Below are 16107 nucleotides of genomic sequence, written 5' to 3'. Positions count from 1 at the left end.
AAGAGAATATTGTTCTGCAGGATATCACAGTGATGTATGATAGATGAATAGTGAAGTCTGTAGTTTGAGATCATATATTATTTATAAGGAATATAATTATATTTTAAAAATTAAACATTTTTTTAAAAACTCATAGCTTGTGGGGTAAAACGCCCCCTACGCTGAGGGGTAAAACGCCCCCCCGGGGGCATAGTTTCTCTATCATAATTACTATAATAAAATATTTCTGTCTATCAAATCCTTTGTTTTACACTTAATGCAGTATAACTAGGTGGTAAAATCTAAATATTTGAACAAAACATGAAAAAATTACCTCAAGTGAGCATTAGCTAGCTTGCTAGCAAAGTTAGCTCACTGATGGAAGGTAGTTAAATTTGGCTATTTTGGACATTGCTGAAATAAATATTAATATATATACATGTTGATACATTACTTGCCTTTTACCTTTAGAGATTAAAAACTATTGTCTGTTAATTTTGCTGTTGATCTATGAAGCAAACTGGTTGGTAAGAAAGGGGGCATTTTACCCCACCTTGGGGGGCGTTTTACCCCACCGCTGGGGCAAAACGCCCCCTTTGTACAAAAATATTTTCAGTGAAAATACTAATTAATTATGAAGGCTGAGCAATTTTAATATTTGGTGAATAACTCCTGCCATAGTCACTCAAAACCGGGATGGCAATTCTAGTCACATTTATGTTTTGTTTCACTGTAATGTCACATTTTCCTTAAGGGGGGCGTTTTCCCCCACTCTACCCTATTTATTTTCATATAAATGCAACAGAACTTAAATTACATCCAGTTTATTAGCAACACTGTAGCACGAGCATAAATTCCGTAAATCCCGCGATATCAGCCTTTGATCTCAAAGGTGTCTAATCCACTGTGAGAAGAGAGATCTGTCCGTCTTGCTTGCACTTTTTTCACTCCTCCCCTCACTGCAGCCGCCTACTCTCGCATACATTTCAGGCGAGGCAAGGCGCATCTCAAACAAACCTATGACTGTGCCACTTACAGCTTGTGTTACTGCAGCGAGCGCGAGCAGCGAGGAGGCAGTCTGTTCTCTGTTGAATCAAACCAACTAAAAGCACACGACACCCCGCTGCATTACATATTTTGGATACATTTTTGGAGATTCTGCACAGTTTTGTTAAATATGAAATTAAATTCCACTGTCTTCGTGTTATTTCACTTAGTGTTGGTCTCAGGTTAGTAGAGAGTCGGGGTTACTGGACGAATGCTTGTTTTTATTTAACTGTAAAATGAATGTAAATTAATGTCAGTTCATCGCTCATTATTCTAAAGCATTGATTGTCATCCTAAACTCTTTCTTTCTGTTTAACAGGCGATGCTTTACTTGCTGATTGGTCGAAGTTCGAGGCAAATCATGGAGAAAACGTCACACTGCCATTCCCGATGGAGAAAGCGGAGAAAGCCGATAGATTGAGGATCATTTTTAAAGAAGAAACTGCGAAAAGCTTATCTTTGATCGCACAGAAGTGTGTCCCTGATGAAGGATGTACTGTTGTGGACACATCTGGAGTCTCAGTGCTAGTTAGAGGAGAATGCGTGCGCGTAACCATTCAGAATGTGGACATCTCCAGATCAGGACTCTAGCACAAGCTTTCTTTGGAAAGGACGTGCGTGAGGTGAAAGCGACACTTGTTGTCAACAGTGAGTAGCCTATAATATCTTTTTTGCATTTAATGTACTAACTAGAAGAATATACTCTCAAAAGTTTGGAAATATTACTTATTTTTTTTAAAACTAAATCTCTTATGCTCATCAAGCCTGATATTCATTTGATCACAGAAAAAAACAGTAATATTGCAAAATATTATTACAGTTTAAAATAATGGTTTTCTATGTGAATATATAAAATGTAATTTATTCCTGTGATCAAAGCTGTATTTTCAGCATCATTACTCCAGTCTTCAGTGTCACATGATCCCTCAGAAATCATTCTAATATGATGATTTATCAATGTTGGAAACAGTTGTTTCGTTTCGTTTATTTATTTATTTCAACACGGACAATGTGCAAAAAACATTAATTAAAGATGCTTTGCACCAGATTTAGCTTGAGCTGTTTCCATCTGCAGTCCCCGAGCAGGTGAATTACGATACAAAATCTACAATATAAAATGTAATTAGTCACAAATACAACTATTAATTCATTCATTCAACCATTCCCCATTACAACAATCAATCAAGTAAATTATACCAAAATTACTACAATAAAACATCACTAAAAGTCATATTTACATTCACAGTTATCTATGCTGACACGACTGGTTTTCCAATAGCTCTTTCCTTGCATTATTAAGACTTCCTGCTCAGCTACTGTTCGGACGCTCTTGCTTACTGCTCCGCGCTTTGCTCTATCGCTTTTACATTTTATCTCCTATTTTTTCTATATTTTATTTCCTTTATTTTATTTCCTTTTATCACCTAATTTTAACTTCAGCAAATCAGCACAGTGCTCATACGACAAAGTTTGGATTACTACAAAAACTGAGAATTCTTTTACCCGACCAGCTTACATACCGGGAAAGGAAAACACAACTGCCTACAAGGATAAGAGAAAATGCCTCTTCTGGAATCTACTTGCTGCACCAACTGCCACAGACTTTTACAAAGGATTGCAGTTCTAGAAACAAAGTTACTGACGGGACCACCAAACCAGACGGAGCACACAACAGAGCTTCGTCATGGACACCCTCAGCATACCGGTGAGTCCCATGAAACTAGTGCTCCTCGACAGGTAGAGAAACAAGCCGATCGACTTACTAATCGATGGCACAAACAGGGAGCTAAACCCAAAGGCACTCGAGACATCAGATTGTCACGAGCATCACATATTACCGCAGTAGCATCCTCTACCCCAGATACAGCTCTGACAAGGATTGCAAAGACTGGCCTCCTACCACCGCCTATACATCTTGAGAACAGATTTGAAGTACTAATGAATGTAAATGAGGAATCCACAAATGTGATGAATGTGATCGAACACAGACTGAATAGGCCAGTAGCTAACACTGATGCTAATTGGCGCTCAAGGTCGAACAGACAGCGGCACTCAGCTCAGAGCGCAGCCGGGCCCAGGACTCTGATAGTGGGGGACTCCATAATCAGAAACATTAGCAACAGGGATACAACTACGTGCTGCCTTCCCAAGCAACAACTTCTGATATAAACAGGGAACTTCAGAACATTCTGATGAAACATAAGACTGCAAATCGACTCATCATACATGTGGGGAAGAATGATATTCATAAAGAGCAGTCAGAACTCCTTAAGAAGGATTTCAATGAACTTTTTGAAACACTTAAAAAACTGAAAGTTCAAACATTCATCAGTGGACCACTCCCAGCAAGAGGAACAAACAGGTTTTCACGGCTGCTTGGGCTTAATACATGGCTGCAAAAAACCTGCAATATAAAAGCAGTGAACTTCATTGACAATTTCAATCTTTTCTGGAGTCAACGACAACTGTTTCATCGGGATGGCCATCACCCAAACAAACTTGGTTCAAGAGTGTTAAAGGACAATATCTACTTCTCCCTAAATCATCCTTCTGCGGTTTGTGCCAATCCACTCAATCTGAACGGCACACACACACCTGGACACAGTATGAATGACCACGGGACTTCACTTCAGCAGCAAAATGGACATGATAACACCACTCCGCCACAACAACCTCTGCTCACGGACACAATCTCAGCTGAGCCCTGCACACAGAGCTCACCACAGACAGCCATATCAGAACTGCTCCAAGATTCAGCACCCAAGGACGACTTCCTGGAAAACAGCCAGGGAAGCCAGGACAGCATATTACAGCCTCCTATAACACCAGAGCAACAGCCCCTTTCACCAGACACTTTCTCCCTCTCCCCTGCAACGCCACTACTGTGCTTCTCACAGAAAATGGAAGAACTGGTGCATGCTGGAACCAGACTATCCCACTCTTTTGCTGCAAGCCCCCAGATACCAACTAAAAAAAGACAGGCACCACTACCACCAAAGCCTGCGGGCCCAGTTCGCCCTCCCCCTCCTCCTGTGAGAGCTCTTCGGCCTCTGCCACAACGCCAGGGCCCACACCCTCCTCCTTCTGCTCGAGGTGAACCAAAAACAACTGATACCAGCTCTCAGTGATATGTGTCGGGTCCCCGTTTTGATAACAGTAACTTTCTCAAATGTTTACAAAACAAGCGGGAACCCAGTGTGCCTGTATCTTTCTCTATTGCTGTTCTATTACATGATAGAAAGTCTAAGGCCTTCAATAGCCGTACAGCAAACCCAACTTATCTGGTGCCTATTACACGTCAAACTAATATTGCTGTGGGGAAAAGTAAGTCTGTTAAGTTAGCTCTTTTAAACATTCGCTCACTTAAAAATAAATCACTTCTAGTTAACGACTTAATAACCACAAACAACCTGGATTTTATGCTTCTAAATGAAACCTGGCTAGAAGACAGCTGCAGTGCAACAATCCTCAATGAAGCAGCCCCTCCTAACTTTACTTTTATGAGTGTCTGCAGAGCTGTTAAGAGAGGTGGGGGTCTAGCTGCTCTTTTTAAAGATATCTATCAATGTAAGCAAATATCATTTGGGAATTACTTGTCTTTCGAATATCTGGGTATTGTGTTAAAAGGTGCTCCACGCATTTTACTTTTCATTATTTACAGGCCTCCAAAATACTCTCCAGCCTTCGCTGAGGACTTTACAGAACTGTTATCAACAATTACCTCAGAGTTTGACTGTTTTGCCATTGCTGGAGATTTTAACATCCATATAGATAATGCAGAAAACAATATGGCAAAAGAAATCAAAACTGTTTTAAAAACTTTTGATCTGACTCAGCATATACATGGACCCACACACAATCGTGGACACACTTTAGATTTACTTATCAGTAAGGGTCTAAACATTTCATCGATTGTTATTAAGGATGTAGCACTGTCTGATCATTTCTGTATTTTCTTTGATATATTGATCTCTCCTGCCACTGAAGCTAGATCTGTGTCTGTCAAGAAGAGATGCTTAAATGAGAACACTAGTGTCCTATTTATGAAGGCTATATCTTTAACACCAAGCATATCTGCTGACTCTGTTGATTTTCTCCTTGATTCTTTTAACTCAAAAGTTAAAGGTGTAATTGATGATATTGCTCCTGTTAAAGTCAGGAAGAAGAGTGGCAGACAAAAAGCACCTTGGAGAAACTCAACAGCAGTGCAAAATATGAAAAGACAATGCAGAAAAGCAGAGCGCATATGTGGCGGAAGACAAAACTTGTAGTCCATTATAACATCTACAAAGACAGCCTTCATGCTTTCAATATGGAACTAGGCAAAGCTAGACAGACTTTCTTCTCAAATATTATAAACAGCAATTTAAACAACACACGCACTCTTTTTCCTACTGTAGAGAGACTGACAAACCCCCCAAGCCAGATTCCCAGTGAAATGCTCTCAGACAGCAAGTGCAGTGAGTTTGCTTCTTTCTTCTCTGAGAAAATCAATAATATCAGAAAGGTGATCAGCACATCCTTGAGTTGCACTGGGGTCAGACAGATCAGACCACCTGAGAAAGTAGTTACTATGTCTGATTTCAAAGAAATTGATGGCAAAATTTTGGAAGAAACCGTACAGCACCTTAAAACATCAACCTGCGCTCTTGACACACTTCCCACATCGTTTTTCAAATGTGTGTTAAACAGTTTAGAAGCAGATCTTCTAGAAGTGGTAAATGCCTCACTTCTCTCTGGGAGTTTTCCAAACTCCCTAAAAACTGCAGTTGTCAAGCCCCTCCTGAAAAAGAGCAATCTGGATAAGACCATATTAAGCAACTATAGACCGATCTCAAATCTTCCTTTCATAGGAAAGATCATTGAAAAAGTTGTCTTCAATCAGCTGAACAAATTCTTATGCTCGAATGGATACTTTGACAATTTTCAATCTGGTTTCCGACCGCACCACAGCACAGAGACAGCGCTCATAAAGATAATAAACGATATTCGCTTAAATACTGACTCAGGCAAATTATCAGTGCTGGTATTACTCGACCTCAGTGCTGCATTTGACACTGTTGATCATAACATACTTCTGGACAGGCTGGAAAACTGGGTGGGGCTTTCTGGGATAGTCCTAAAATGGTTCAGGTCATACTTAGATGGGAGAGGTTATTATGTGAGTATAGGAGACCATAAGTCTGAGTGGACATCCATGACATGCGGAGTCCCTCAAGGCTCAATTCTTGCGCCGCTCCTGTTCAACCTGTATATGCTCCCAATGAGCCAAATAATGAGAAAGAACCAAATTGCTTACCACAGCTATGCAGACGACACACAGCTCTACTTAGCCCTATCGCCTAACGATTACAGCCCCATTGACTCCCTGTGCCAATGCATTGATGAAGTTAACAGTTGGATGTGTCAAAACTTTCTTCAGTTAAACAAAGACAAAACTGAAGTCATTGCGTTTGGAAACAAAGATGAAGTTCTCAAGGTGAACGCATACCTTCACTCTAGGGGTCAAACAACTAAACATCAAGTCAGGAATCTTGGTGTGACACTAGAGTCAGACCTTAGTTTCAGTAGTCATGTCAAAGCAATAACTAAATCAGCATACTATCATCTGAAAAATATAGCAAGAATAAGATGCTTTGTTTCCAGACAAGACTTAGAGAAACTTGTTCATGCTTTCATCACCAGCAGGGTGGATTATTGTAATGGACTCCTCACTGGCCTTCCCAAAAAGACCATAAGACAGTTGCAGCTCATACAGAACGCTGCCGCCAGGATTCTGAGCAGAACCAGAAAATATGAACATATCACACCAGTCCTCAGGTCTTTACACTGGCTCCCAGTTAAATTTAGGATTGATTTTAAAGTATTATTACTGGTATATAAATCATTCAATGGCCTAGGACCTCAATACATTGCAGATATGCTCACTGAATATAAACCCAACAGATCACTCAGATCATTAGGATCATATCAGCTAGAAATACCAAGGGTTCACTCTAAGCATGGCGAGTCCGCTTTTAGCTATTATGCCAGCCGTAGCTGGAACCAGCTTCCAGAGGAGATCAGATGTGCTCCTACAGTAGTCACATTCAAATCCAGACTCAAAACACATCTGTTTAACTATGCATTTACTGAATGAGCACTGTGCCAATGTTCGTCCGACTGTTTGTACTGTATTTTATTTTTTATTTTTCTAAACTGTTTTAATTATTCTTATTTCTTTTTATTATTTTAATTTCTTCTATGTAAAGCACTTTGAATTGCCATTGTGTATGAAATGTGCTATATAAATAAACTTGCCTTGCCTTGCCTTGCCTATTGCGAGAAAAATCCTTCAGGTCTAAGGAAAGTTTCAGACTCTGTCTGTGTGAGTTTGTTCCATTCTTTGATGCCTTTAAATGAGAAGGCTGTCTGTGCACGTTTAGGCAGTCTGCAATCATTGCAACTCGTGGACCTGGAGCTCCTAGTCATCTGTTCAGAGCTGCATGGACAACAAATGTTTTCAGGGGAGGAGCCGCAATATTATTCAACATTTTAAAAACTAATTGCACATTGGCATACACAATTATATTATCAAAGTTTAACATGCTGTATTTTCCAAGAATCAGACAGTAATGATATCTGAGTGGCTTTTTGTCTAATACTTTAACAGCTTGATTATATAAAGATTTTAAAGGTTTTATTGCTGTTTCACTCGTCTGTGACCAACAAGAAATACAGTAATTAATATGAGGAATTATCATTGCCTCCAAGTACATTTTTTCAGCATCACGAGTCAATGTATTCCTAATATGTCTAAAAACAGACAAACTGTATTTTAACGTACTGCAAATGTTCTTAACATGTTTTTTGAAAGTAAAGGTTGAGTCCAAAACAAGGCCTAGATATTTAAATTCCTTCACTACTTTTATTTGACTCTGGTTTGCATAAATGCATGGAAAGGAGGACTTCAGTCGTTGAGTTTTGGTAAAATACATTGTGTTGCTTAATACTTTTTTTGGGGAACCTGTGATAATAGAGAGCAAATAAAACAGCATTTTATTTAAAATATAAATTCTTTGTAACAATATATTCACTACTGTTCAAAAGTTTGTGGTCAGCTAATTTTTTAAAAAGGAAATCAATACTTTTATTCAGCAAGGAAGGATGTGTTAAATTGATAAAGTGATAGTAAAGATTTATATTGTTAGAAAAGATTTATATTTTGAATAAATGCCGTTCTTTCGAACTTATTTATTCATCAATGAATCCTGAAAAAAGTACCACAGGTTCCAAAAAAATATAATCAGCACAACTGTTTCCAACATTGATTATAATCCTTATATGGGCATGTTATTCCTTTGTCATGTAGTTGTGTGTCCAGTAGGCTTCACTCTTGGGTAATTGCTGAATATAGGAACCTGAAATCTTCCCTCGGGTGTTGGCTGGAGAGAAGGTGCACACAGTTTTTCACACAGCACAAGGAATGAAACTGGATTCATTGACTGTTTATTTGTTTTTTTGGTTACTTGAAAGCAAGACTAATCACAGTCAAATAAATCTACAGCAACTGTAACGATGTTGCAAAATCTGCAATAGAACATCAGTGTTGCTGATAAATCAAGCGAGTTTTTAGAGGAAGAGGACAATGTGTCAGTGCTGAGCAGTAAGAAAACATTTCCTAATAACTAAATGGAAAATTTTAATAACAAATAGAAGTTAAAGAAAAAATAAATTAATATGGCTCCTACAACTTGTGGACATTTCAGGAAATAATAATCGAGTCGTGCGCGTCCATTAACAAGCGCCGTCCAGCCAGTAATGACTGATGAAAATTCAGCTTTGAATCAAATAAATAAATTATATGTTAAAATGGAAATCCATTATTTTAAATTGTAATAATATTTCATAATATTACTGTTTTTTCCCCTGTTTTTTATCAATTAAATACAGGCTTGACGAGCGTAAGAGAATTTTCTTTTAAAAACGTAAAAAAATAGTAAGGTTTCTAAACTTTTGACCGGTAGTGTGTGTTCATGGTCATGATTATACACCGTAACAAGCAAATGCTTTTTGAAAAATCGGTAACACTTTAAAATACGGATCCTTCGTTAATGAATAACTACACAGGAACAAATGAGTAACACAATGTTAACAATCTAGTAACTACAGTTAACTAACAAGTAACTCTGATTAACGAATTAGTAAGTAATAGCACACAGATTTAAGTGGTAGTTCACTATTAACTAATCAATAACTACTATTTTTTAATACTTCACAGAGAACTACTGAATTTTTTACAGATTTAAGTGGTAGTTCACTAATAACTAATCAATAACTACTATTTTTCAATACTTCCCAGAGAAATAATGAAAAAAATTCACAATTCATGCAAAACTAATTAATGACTAATGCAGGACAAATTACTAGCACTAGATTAACATTACTGCTAGATACTGTACACTAATTATAAATATGTAATAGCATAGCAGACTTATGATTTGGGAAAGCTGTCAATAATTAGCCTATGCACTGCTGTCTTTTAGAGAACTATTCATGAACTAAATAATTTTTAAGAATTGTTTTTATAAATGCACTTGTCTGGAACACTTACCCTGTGGCCGATTTTCCGGCATTCCTCTGGACTGGCTTTGAATAACTAGACTCATCATGGTGAGTACTGGAACATACTGAGTCATCAGCCATCCAAATACCAGTTTATTTTATTATAGCTTGAGTCATTTGAGACACTTGAGTCATTACTAGTTAGTTAACATGATCTTCACTTTAGAATACGGATCCAAATAGGGGTATGTAGTAACACTTGAGTCATTACTAGTTAGTTAACATGATCTTCACTTTAGAATACGGATCCAAATAGGGGTATGTAGTAACACTTGAGTCATTACTAGTTAGTTAACATGATCTTCACTTTAGAATACGGATCCAAATAGGGGTATGTAGTAACACTTGAGTCATTACTAGTTAGTTAACATGATCTTCACTTTAGAATACGGATCCAAATAATTTGTAAGTCCTATAAAAGTATGCATTAACACTTGAGTCATTACTAGTTATCATGATTCCATGCTGTAGTTACTAATGAAGAGCCAACCCGAAAGGGTAGAATCATCTAATCATTCACAGGATATATATACACACACATATATATATATATACACACATATGAACAAAGAGAGATACATAAAAACAATTTTGAGAGGTAGGTTAAATAATAAAATAACTGGTATTTGGATGGCTGATGACTCAGTATGTTCCAGTACTCACCATGATGAGTCTAGTTATTCAAAGCCAGTCCAGAGGAATGCCGGAAAATCGTAAGTGTTCCAGACAAGTGCATTTATAAAAACAATTCTTAAAAGTAATTTAGTTTATGAATAGTTCTCTAAAAGACAGCAGTGCAAAGGCTAATTATTGACAGCTTTCCCAAATCATAAGTCTGCTACGCTATTACATATTGATAATTAGTGTACAGTATCTAGCAGTAATGTTAATCTAGTGCTAGTAATTTTTCCTGCATTAGTTATTAAGTTTTGCATGAATTGTGAATTTTTTTCATTATTTCTCTGGGAAGTATTAAAAAATAGTAGTTATTGATTAGTTATTAGTGAACTACCACTTAAATCTGTAAAAAAATCAGTAGTTCTCTGTGAAGTATTAAAAAATAGTAGTTATTGATTAGTTAATAGTGAACTACCACTTAAATCTGTGTGCTATTACTTACTAATTCGTTAATCAGAGTTACTTGTTAGTTAACTGTAGTTACTAGATTGTTAACATTGTGTTACTCATTTGTTCCTGTGTAGTTATTCATTAACGAAGGATCCGTATTTTAAAGTGTTACCGAAAAATCTTCTGTTGAAAACAATGATAAGTGATAACATTCGGGTAATCTATATAATTACTAGGGCTGCACCATATCTCCCGATTCGTTGGAGCCTCACGATACTTGTGTGCCGATAGCCTACTATATGAATTGCGATTTATTTATTTATTTATTTATTTATTTATTTATTTATTTATTTATTTATTTATTTTTAAAGAATTGCTATTCTACAAGTATTGTGATTCCATATTGCGATTTTTCTTTTTTTTTTTAACACAATGGGGAAAAGTTAAATCATAGACTTGTACAGACTGTCCATGATGAGTCATAATTACAAAAACAATTCATCACATTTTTCTGACTTATTTTAGAAGCATCATACAGTACTACTTTCTTTTAAATAAATGATTCAATAACAAATACATTTTTTAACAGTCCTTGTCAATGTAACAATTGACAAGGACTGTAATCGATGAAACAATGTAGCTTATGGCTATTCGATATAGCGCCAAGTTTTAATCAAAAGCTGATTTACTCTATTTTGATCTCTATCGTAGACATCAGTGTTTATTTTAACTTTAAACTTTTATCCCAGTATACTTCTATGATAATTTGAACTATTGTATCACAGAAATTATGATACTATGAGGTTGAAAAGACTGTTTGTGAAGCTGTTTCATGACAACTCTCTCTGGGTCAGCGCCAACACAGCTTTGAATGATGCGATATGACTTTGTCAAAGGTTTAATAGACAGAAGAATTGAAAGATCGCGTGGGTGTTTGAATCGAGATCACAATCTTTTAAAGATGAAACGTGCAGCTCTACTGTCTCATCTCTCTCATCGTCTCTCAACACTCATAGATAACCACACATATATAAACAGAATAAATTCTGTTGAAACGAAAGTGGCTAACTTCTGTCAACCTCCTCTATAAGCAAGGGCCTGAAAAATAAAGCAATTTAATTTGAATTAATATTGATTATGTCATTAAAAAAAAATCTATTTTAAAATCATTAAAAACAAATCGCAATACCTATAGGTGAATTGTTTTTTTTTCTCCCAGCCCTAATAATTAAATGATTTAATGATTTGTAAAAGAATATATATTTTTTTATCGATTTCGATTTCATTTCTGAAAACACACAGATCCTTTATCGATTTAAAGAAAGAGTAAAGGCTTGACTTTTGGCAGATTGTGAGAAGTTTGTGGTTTTGGTTTTACTGTTTATGATTCTCTTATTCGTTTCTGTTCCTGTTGTCTCTTCCAGAAGCTCCAGTTTCCTCCAGTCCAGCTCCTCCACACTCCTCCTCCATCCCAACACTCTCTCAGCTCCTCTGACCTACACTGGCTTTATGCTGTAATTCCAGTCGTCTTCATCATCATCATCATCATCATCTTGGTTTTTTGCTGCTTCTGTAGAAGGAGGACAGCAAGTATTACTTACATTTATTATTTTATTTATGGATATGAGCATTACTGCGGTTCTAATAATCTGAGTCTGTATTCACCAAAATCTTTCGGCTAAAAGTTTCTATTAACATTGAAATTTAGGAGCAGCTCTTAAAAATGAAGGCGTTTCGGTCCTAATTTTAGATCTTATAGATTTTTCATCTACGAGTAATTCAAACATTTGAACACTAAAAGTAGCAGCTGAACCCAGAACAGTTTAGATGTCTCCCTCAGGACTTCTGTATCACTAAAACTGACTGAGACGATCCAGAGCCTGATTGTTGTTGTACATTCACGACACCGACCTTTATCGTCTGAATTGCTATGGGGTCATTCCAACACTGAAGTCCCTGGCTCAAATTTTAGATTTGCTTATTTTCTTATTCTGTAGAAAGACAAACATAAATAATGATGAAAGCCAAAATATTAAATGTCACAGATGTATATTTACTGAGTAATTTTGTGGAGGAGAAAAAACAACCAAACATGAATGAATGAATGCATTAATTAATTTCTGAGCTGTCACTGTCGGCATATAATGAAACACAGATTGCTAAAGTCAACATATTTAACTAACAGACTTCCCAATCTCTGTGTAAAAAATTTAATAATGACGCTGCCATCTTTCTAAAGTCATTTTAATCCTCCTGTAAATTGGCTCCAAATCTCAGGTGAGAAATTGTCATTTTGTCCCCTCCACAAAACAGTGGATTACTCAGTAAATATACATCTGTGACATTTCATATTCTGGCTTTCATCATTATTTATGTTTGTCTTTCTACAGTCATAGCAAGTGTGTAAATCACACCTTTTTATTTGGTTTACGTGACGTCTTGTAATTGTGTGTGTGTGTGTGTAGGCTGTCAGAAACAGCATCAGATGATGAAGAAGCCAGAGAAACTCCAGCTGTCTCCAGGTATGAAGCTCTTCACTGTTTGATGCATCACATGACTTTTCCATTATTAGGATATTTCTCTTTGCCATGTTGTTCCTCACTAAGGACAGTTTCTGCTGTTTTCTTCACAGATCCAGTGTCTCCACAGAAAGAATTGGAAAACATGATTGTGTAGCCGTCGCCATGAACGGTTGTGAAAAATATCTTGAAGCTCTTCTCACGTCTTCTTAAAACACTTCAACACTTTAACCTTCTTCAAATTATCAGTCCAACATGTTTAGTCAGATTGACAGTGATAACCATAACGATGGACGGCACATAAACTATTTTCGAAATAGATCCCCAGCATTAAGTGTTGCAGTGCAGTGTTGCCCTTCTGCTTGTTCTGTCTCCTGTAGTGTGATTCTGTGATTTTGTCTCATGAATGTTAAAGGCCCACTGAAGTGTCTTGGTAAACGCAGCTTTGATGCGTTGATGTAATTTCCTCTGAAACAGGAAGCTGAGGCGGGACTTTTGAATCGCTCCTCCCCCTTTTCAAATAGCCAATAGCGTTTAGTTTACAGCACCATTGAAGCGAATCTGAGCATTGATGATACGCTGGATTCAATAGTAGAGATGTGAATAAATTCTAACCATTTCATTCTTAACCAGCGTAAAGTTAGAAAACTTGAGCGTTTGAGCAATCGAACACACATCTCCAACACACATTCCTCCGTCGCTGTGGCCAGGTGGTATTTATAGCAGAGGGGGCGGAGCTTTAGATTCTAGAGAGCATTTGATTGGACAGAAGATGTGATGAGAAGCTTAAGTCTGCGGTGATGTCTTAAAAATCCCTAATCCATTTTAGCAGAAGTGAAAGACTAAGCTCTGAATGCTTAAATCGCATAAGTGCCAGTTTTTTATTGTTTTGGAGCACACCGGCTTTTTCATAACCTTAAGACTAACATATTCATTACGATACTAAAAGCTAAAAAAATATATATTTTTTGATTTCTTTAAATAATACACATTTATCTACAGTTAAAGAAGACAGCAGTTATTGATGCAATAAAAAAAATTTTAAGTACATGCACAAACATCAGACAAAGTAACATTGAATTTATTTACACCTTCACAACATGAATTATACTGTTAATATTTACTTGTAAGCTGGTGTTGATGCTAATAATCTGTATTTGTTAATCGTTTTAAGAAGTACAGTTATACAGCTTTTACCATATTGTATCAGAGATGAACAAAAGCTTCTACAGCAGATCTTCAATCAGATCCACACATTATGATTTATGTTAGGATATCAATACTTAGTCTTTATAAAGGGAAAATAGATGATCTGATTTTGGTTATTTGGTCAAAACAGCCCTAATACTCGATGTGTAGCTGACAAATCAAGATCACACTGATGAAGCACACGTCTCTTTACAAGCATCGCGTGACGGCGCTTTCTTTAGAAAACCTGTGGCTTGTGGTTATAGAGATGAAGTGTGTTATATTGAAGTGTGTTATAAGAAAAAGGATGTTATATTTGAGTGAATTTCTCTGAGAACATTCATCTCACAGCTTTAACAGTCTGGATGACCTAAAGAGCAGATTCAGAGCTTTCCAGAGAAACCAAATGTTGTAAGGTTTTGAAAACTCCCTTACCTTAGTCTTTACATTGACTCAATGATCAAATGTAGCACTCTTATGGAAATATGATAATTTCTCATTTAATGGGTTATACCGAGCTTTTTCTTCCCTTGCTCCAAAACTCAGGAACTCTCTTCCATATGAGATTAGACATGCTGAATCTTTTAGTGCTTTTAAATCCTTACTTAAAACTCACTTTTAGACTTGCTTTTATGTTATTTTGTAGTATATTTTGTATGTTTAGTTTATTGTTTTGATGTTTTCATTTCTCTTGTTATTTATGCATTTACTTTGTACCTTTACATTGTATCCTTTTCTGTATAAAGTGCCTTGAGAAGCATCATTTAAAGGTGCTATATAAAATAAAGTTTGATATTATTATTAAATCTGACTCATTTTCAAATGTTTTGTCATAAAGCAACATCTCTTATGTGGTTTCTAATCAGAATATGACTTTCTGTTTCGAAACAGGGCATTGATTTCATAATTCATACATGACCATTATGACATCAGGACTTAAATTATGTTTATCAGGCATTCTGGGAGACGCAACAAGTGAAATTATATATTAATATTCTTATGAAAATATTCCCAATTATAACATTTTTACTCCCATTAGTAGACGTCTTTTCATTACATACAGAGAGAGAGAAAAAGCTTAATCTAAAAATGAATTTTTTTTTTTTTTTTTTGCCTATTTATGTCTTCATTTTTTTTAATAAATGGGTCCTGGTGTCCTCTACAGAGGACATAGCATAACACAGGAATACAATTTTCTTTCTTTCAAAAATGTCTTTATTCAATTTGTTTCTTCTCCAAACAATGTAATGAAAAACTAAATTTGCAAAAATATATACATATTCTGGTTTTCCAGATAAAAGAGTTGAAGTGTTCTTATCTCTGCACATTTACCACAATGACCGAGTGCATGTGCATTTGCAAAAGCAGATCTTCAACCAGATACAGCTTGTGGTTAACAGATCTTATGCAAAAAGCAGATCTTCAACCAGATACAGCTTGTGGTTAGAGATGAAGGGCAATTCTGTCAGTTCTGTGTATTTGCTTCTGTTTTTGTGTGTGGTATGTCCAAAAACTCAACTAAGCGAGCTAAAGGTCAAGGCAACAGTGAGGAACCGAGGAAACTCCATCAGTGACAGAATGGAGACATAAACCCAGACTCAGTCGAGGGATCAGTTCTCCTCTGGCGTACGAGTGAACAGTGTGATTATGATTCAGGCAACATTACAGGTCAGAAGTCCGATTGGATCAGAACATTCAGAAT

At 36.4% G+C, this 16107-nt stretch overlaps 1 long non-coding RNA gene across 1 annotated transcript; it reads left to right on the top strand.

Annotated features, from left to right (window-relative positions):
• Positions 1–1353: 1353 nt before the first annotated feature.
• LOC311302656 lies at positions 1354–15313 on the top strand. Its single transcript, XR_014629634.1, has 4 exons — positions 1354–1674; positions 12123–12288; positions 13164–13220; positions 13331–15313. It is a non-coding gene; the product is annotated as an uncharacterized lncRNA (long non-coding RNA).
• Positions 15314–16107: the final 794 nt, after the last annotated feature.

This window comes from Rutilus rutilus, assembly GCF_951802725.1.
Source record: "Rutilus rutilus genome assembly, chromosome: 13".
NCBI classification, from domain to species: Eukaryota; Metazoa; Chordata; class Actinopteri; order Cypriniformes; family Leuciscidae; genus Rutilus; species Rutilus rutilus.
Note: the sequence above shows the minus strand (reverse complement) of the source record. Positions and strands in the feature narration are given on the sequence as shown.